Source organism: Tachysurus fulvidraco, chromosome 10 (genome assembly GCF_022655615.1).
Source record: "Tachysurus fulvidraco isolate hzauxx_2018 chromosome 10, HZAU_PFXX_2.0, whole genome shotgun sequence".
NCBI classification, from domain to species: Eukaryota; Metazoa; Chordata; class Actinopteri; order Siluriformes; family Bagridae; genus Tachysurus; species Tachysurus fulvidraco.
In genome coordinates, this window is record NC_062527.1 from 23,326,679 (window position 1) to 23,333,323 (window position 6,645).

The 6,645-nt window shown below is 37.9% G+C and overlaps 1 long non-coding RNA gene across 1 annotated transcript; it reads left to right on the plus strand.

The window, feature by feature from the left end:
- The first annotated feature begins 1,351 nt into the window (after nt 1-1,351).
- On the plus strand, nt 1,352-2,899 carry LOC125145784. The gene is made up of 2 exons (XR_007144219.1): nt 1,352-1,636; nt 1,765-2,899. It is a non-coding gene; the product is annotated as an uncharacterized LOC125145784 (long non-coding RNA).
- The last annotated feature ends 3,746 nt before the right edge of the window (nt 2,900-6,645 follow it).

Consider the following 6,645-nt stretch of genomic DNA (forward strand, 5'->3'; position numbering starts at 1 on the left):
TGGATAGAGGATGGGATGGCATTCCCTTCTTTCCATCATTTCCTCACCCAGTTTCGCAGCGTATTCGAACATTCCACGGGAGGGGAGAGCGCAGAGGAGCACCTATTTGGCATCTCCCAGGGAAACTGCACTGCTGCGGATTATGCCCTCGATTTTCACACCCTCGCTGCACAAGCAGGCTGGGAGGAGAGACCCCTTACTGCAAGGGATTGAGCCATGAGCTAGCTGCAAGCCGAACTCATCCCTTCAGCCCTACAACAGCTGTGCAAGGCCAAGTATTTCACCAAACTGGACCTACACAATGCCTACAACCTCATTTGCATCAGAGAAGGAGACGAATGGTAAACTGCCTTTTCCACCAGTCAGACCACTACAAATATTTGGTCATGCCGTCCCGCCTTTCTATCAGTCCAGCATTAATTTCAATCTTTCATCAATGATGTTTTCCAGGATATCCTGGATGGTTAGCAGGACACATCCAGCATGTATGAGCAGTGCTGAAATGCTTGATTCAACATCAACTCTATGCTAAGGCTGAGAAGTGCGAATTCCACAAGACCTCCACATCGTTCCTTGGCTACATCAGCTCCGTTGGTGGGGTCGCCATGGATGATGCCAAGGTACAAGCGGTGCTAAAGTGGCGACAACCACGAACCATCAAGGACCTACAACGTTGGAATTTCTATATATGACTGAAATGAGGTTCAAACACAAACAAACCTGTTTCCATCACATAATACACTCGTGTTGAGGTCAAACTTACATCAGTATTATTTATTCACTATTTTCCAGTTTATATGTGTTAGGAACAAAGAGTAAAAACTGGACTTTTGCATTAATGTAAAAACATTTGTCCTGTTTTTTCAGTCACCATCACACACTAAGTCTGAAGTGTTCTGACTCTTACTGTCATGGTTGAAGCACCTGCCTCGTCCTCTGATTGTCACCAGAGGGAACGTTCCCCCGAGTATTAGTCACTTCCGGACTACACCTCCCATAACCATCAACGGGACTGATTATACCGCCACCTGGTTCCAATCATCGACTTCCTATAAATACGAACTTGAAATTGACTTCTGTGCGAAGTCTTGCTTTGCTATCATTCTGAGCGTTTCCTGTCTTGTGATTTTCTGGTTACTACATGACCCTCTGCCTGTTATATTGACCACGATTTCTGTGTACTCTGCATTGTTTTGTTTGCCAATGCCGACCCTTGCCTGTTGTACTGCGAGTATTCTAATAAAGCCTGCAAATGGATCCTCAGCCCTATTGCGCTTCATTACACTTACACTAATATTACTTATTTATAGGATTTATTATCAGTTATTAATCTAGTATGAAGCCACAATAATGAGCCAAGTGTTTAAGGGGATTAAATTAGAAATGTGACAAGAAAAGTGTGAAATATTCTAATAAATGTAAGTGAACAGAATTCAGTAAACAGAACAGTGCAGTTAATGTCAAAGTTTAGACAATAAACAGAAAAAAACTGTTCAGTGTTTCTTCATCATCTGAATCTGAATCTCTCTACAGGATGGAAATAGACATCATCACAATGTTCAGTACAACACAACGTCCGACAGTGTGACGTACACAACAGTCACCACACAACCACAGAGTTAATGACCAACACAAGGTGGCACCAATTATTTATTCATTTATTTTCTTTTTTATATCTATTTTCTATAGAGATGAACTTTTCATTTTTTACATGGTATTAAGTTGTTTTTTTTCACCACCTTCTCCTCTCCTTTCCTCTCTCAGATGGTCTGCTCTGATCTCATCATGGATTTCAGATCATCTTCATCCCTGAGCCACTGAGCTGGTGTTCATCTCTGGAGCTTCATCACCATGTCAGGATCTTCTGATTTACTGCAGAACTCTCAGATCACACATCATGGACCATCAGTTACTCTTCTGTCTAACCTGGCTTGGTCTTGGTCATGTGATGTTACACTAAATAATGAACTGTGAACAGCAGTAATTTTTACATTTATATTTTTATTTGTTTTATTTTGATGCAGTTTGTTGTGTTTACATTGCAGCAGTGGACACAGTATGTAAATGGCTGAAGTCATGTGAAGGAACTTTATAGTTGAGGAGGAATCTGGGTTCAGCTCCTCAGTAATATAAATGAATATAATGTACTGCTACCGAAGTTTTATTGCAGAGGAGTTTCATGTGTGTATGTGTCTGTGTGTGTGTCTGTGTGTGTTGTTGTGAGACCCTGGCAGGTACAGGATGGAGTTACAGGAATCTTCCTAAGCTCTAACACTGGTTCTCTGCCAATAAACGTAAATAAATTTAAAGATACACCACAACCAATTATTAACTTATTCGTTAGATGACAGACAGAAATAAATAGTATAAAAAGAAGGAAAAATAGGGATAGAATAGAGAAACGTAAGGCAAATAAACAAAGAAGAATTGATGTAAAAACACAAAAGGTTGAAGAGTTGGTTGAAGAGTTGAAAGACTTAAATATGAGTGACTAGAAGAAGACAACAAAGGATCAGATGTTGTATCTAGACAGATTGAAGAAGATTCCAAAAGAAAAGAAGATTATAATGCATTATGTAACCTTAGATGATTTTCTTGTAGTGAAACATTAAAAGCCCACAGTGCATTCGCTTATGTGGTCACCGTGCCAACGACTTAAGTAAAGTTGGCCTCATATTCACAGATTCGATTTTCCTGAGTCAATAGCTCCTGAGCTAAAGGGTGTTACTACACGAATAACACCTCATTTTTATCGGAGTACTGTAGAGAGGCAGCTACAATGCAGATAAAACCTAATTTTCGTCAATATCAGCTTTCCACCGTGTTGGACAAAATACATAATTCTCTATGTGCGAACACCGAAGAGACAGATTCCAAGGGACCGTCTGCAAAGTGCAAACCCCGAAAAGCAAATACAAAAAACAGTCAATAACTTTACTGTAATACACTGTACTGTCACCAAACTCAGAACACACATCACTGACGTCCTAATACATATAATAAAACACTTATTTTGGGGAAATGTCTTTGTTGATTTTTTATGATTATACATAATATAAAAAAATCACTAAATTGACTATTATGGAAACATGCATTGTATTTTACTGTATAAGAGACAGTGAAAGAATTTCCAAACATTCCACATATGTTTGAAATTGACCCATCACAAGAATCACTAAATAAACAAAGAAAATACATGGCTGAAGTCATTCTAAAAGGATCAGGTATTATTGTATTTGAAATTTCTCTATACTTTTTGCAAACTTAACAGGTTGTGTACGAGCATCTGTGTATATATTGTATACACTTGATATACAGTGAAACCCAAATTTAGTTGGACACCTTATACATTTTATTCATTATTACAGTGTAGTCACCATAGTTAAAAAAAATTAATAAATATGACAAAATATCAGACTTAAACTGTGTTAGGAAAAGTATCTAAATTATGTCAGATAACACTAAAGCAAAACATGTTCAGGTTCCTGTTTTTTTGTTTGTGTCTTTCAAGTTCCAAACACAGATTTCTGCTCCTTTTGTGGAAACAAGGACCTACCAAAAGCTGTGGCTGCTGTTTGGGTGAGATTTATACTTCAGTTGTTTAAAACTTTACGGTAAACATTGTAGTGGTTAATCTGAAGGTTGAGGTTATCTATGGGTAAATTTAAAGTAATTAAATGTTTCAATATATTTATGCATTACAGGATTTTTAAAGCAAATATTTTATGGATATAATTTGCATATTTTCCCCCTTATAGATTCAGTGTGGAACCTGCACAAAATGGTTCCACATAAAATGCCTTGGGATGACAGACGAAGAAATACTGAACAGACATATCCCTTGGTATTGTGCATTGTGCATTGAGCTAAACCAAGTACAGAGAACATAGCATTTAATGATATCTGTAATAGCTCTTAAATAAGCGGCAGGATTACATATGTTTAAAGTGTACATAAAAGTGAAATGTATATTATTGTGTATTGTTGTATATATGTTCATAATGCAAACAATACAAATAATCAAAAAGCAAGGTTTCTCAAAATATTTACAGTAACGTTATTGAATATAATTTACATAATAGTCAATTTATTGATTTTTTAAAATTATGAAAAATCATAAAAAATCAACAAAAAGACATTTCCACAAAATAAGTGTTTTAGTATATGTATTAGGACATCAGTGATGTGTGTTCTGAGTTTGGTGACAGTACAGTGTATTACAGTAAAGCTATTGATTTTTTAAAATTATAAAAAATAGACAAAAAACATTTCCCCAAAATAAGTGTTGTAGTACATCAACTAGGACATCAGTGATGTGTGAGTTGAATTTGGTGACAGTACAGTGTACTACAGTAAAGTTATTGACTGTCTTTATAGTATTCGCTTTTCGGGTTTTGTACTTTACAGACGGTCCCTTGGAATCTGTTTCTCAGTTGTCTGCACATAGAGACTTGTGTATTTTGTCCACCGCGGAGGAAAGCCGATTTTGAGAAAAATTTGGTTGTAGCTGCCTCTCTACATTACTACGATAAAAAAGAGGTGTTATTTGTGTAGTAACACAAGTTCAGGAGCTATTGACTCAGGAAACTCGAATCTGTGAATATGAGTCCAACTTTACTTAAGTCTGACAACGGCACACCACTGCTAGGGGATGCATCAACTTCGTTGTAGCTTTAAAGCATTAAATCCTCTAAGTACACGGTTAAGCCCACAACATAATATGATTTATAGCCGTCATACTAATTTAATCCAAGTTGATAGTCACCTGAACTAGGTGGCACTAGTCCAGTTGTTTACTTACCTTTAAGTGCTTCCCTTTCTTCTCTGGGGTAATATTTTCCAAAACAAATGCTTGTAAAAAAAAACTCCAAGAGTCCAAGGAACTGGAATATGTAAGCCTTTTAATCCAAAAGGCTTTGCTCGCCTCACAAATATTACGTTTCTGACCGAAAACTGTAAACAGCAGTTCACTTCCGTCCTTTGTTTTGGCTCTCACTTCTCCTAGGAGGCTTATAAAACTACACTGAGGTGTCAGATTTGTAGTCCAGGGCCTAAGGAATCAACAAGCCCTCATATTAGCCAATCGGTGCCTGTAGTGCTGAGATAGATGGCTGAGAAGCCAATGATGTCTCTCCATCTTAGGTGGGACGCCCTTCATTTGACTGACAATTGCTCCCTCCAGTAGCAATTTCATGATCCGGCACCTTTATAGCTCTTTAGCCAATAAAGAGATGATTCCAACGGTATGCAACATGATACGTCTATGAAGGGCGGGCTGCGCAGTACAGGCTGCGCAAAAGTTTTATTGCGCAATTCTCGAACTTTTCTCATTCTCACGCCTCAGGGTGTCAGGTTACAGGCCTTTTTTTCACAGCAGGCTTCTAGGCAGAGGGGTTCTCTTTGTATTAGGCCTTTTAAACTGAGCATGCAGTCTTTTAATACAAAGTTATACAGTAAACAAGTAAACAAGATAAACATGAACGGACGGACATGTCCGTAGAAAAATATAGAGTTTTTTTGACATGAATTGTTTTTTGGTGAAAGCCAAGACATGTGGCTATCACCCTCAGTTATTGTTTACCTCCCATCATTAAATACAGCAATGTATTTAATCAGGTTATCAGGTAAACAACTCAGATGGAAATCAAAACCCTCCATTCTAGCCTCTGTAACTTTGTGTCAGTAAGGCCTAGAATCACGCTGACACTTGTATCTGAAACTAGAGACTCTCTTCTTTCCAATGAGACCTCTGTGTGTCAAAGTATGTGGGAGCTGTACCACTTTTTAGGTGGGTAGGTCATGTAGGCGAAAATCATGAAAATAGGGGGCGACCACATAAGTGGTTTTAATTATGTTTAATTAATTAAGTTTTTCCTTGTTGTTGTGACTGTAGCATCAACTGTACAGTGTTTAGATTTTATTTTTGTAACGTTACCTGTTGAGATGCACAAAGTTTCAACACAGACAATTTTTCCGTAACTCCATGTTGTTGTTTGTGTTGTTTGTGTTGTTTCCCAGCTATAAGGACAGACACAGGGACCTTTTTCCTCAGTCTGTATGAAGTCAGTAGGAACACAGACATCACAGAGTGTCATAAGAGTCGTATCAAGTCAAAGGAGCATGAACTTCATTGTGCAATTTAAAAAATAGCTGTCTCCTACACTTTTAGTTAAAAAGGAAGTAAATAAAGTGTCTTCACTCGTGTGAAACAAAGTGTGAGAAGCTTTTGTTCTAAGTGTGTTAAAGAAGCAGCAGCAGTATGTGTTGATGTTCGTGTGTTTTTTCCTGGACACTCTGGGTATGTGGACAAACCCTGTCTAATCATGAGGTTCATCTATTTAATCATCACTCATTTAAATCAGCAGAATGAAGTCCAGTATACGATCATGCTGAAGAGCTCAGTGACTATAACTGTGACACACAGGATGCCAGCTTTACAACATATCATTTTTAGATGTGTTGAACTACTACTAAGGTTTGGAGGATGTCAGGAGAACTCAGAACCAACAGTAAAGTGTGCTGGAGGAGGTACAATGGTTTAGACAATTGATTCTATCATGTGCAGATGTTTAGGGAAGAACCGTTTCCTGTTTCAGCAAAGCGATACCCCTGTGCACAAAGCAGCTCCATGAAGACATTGTGTGG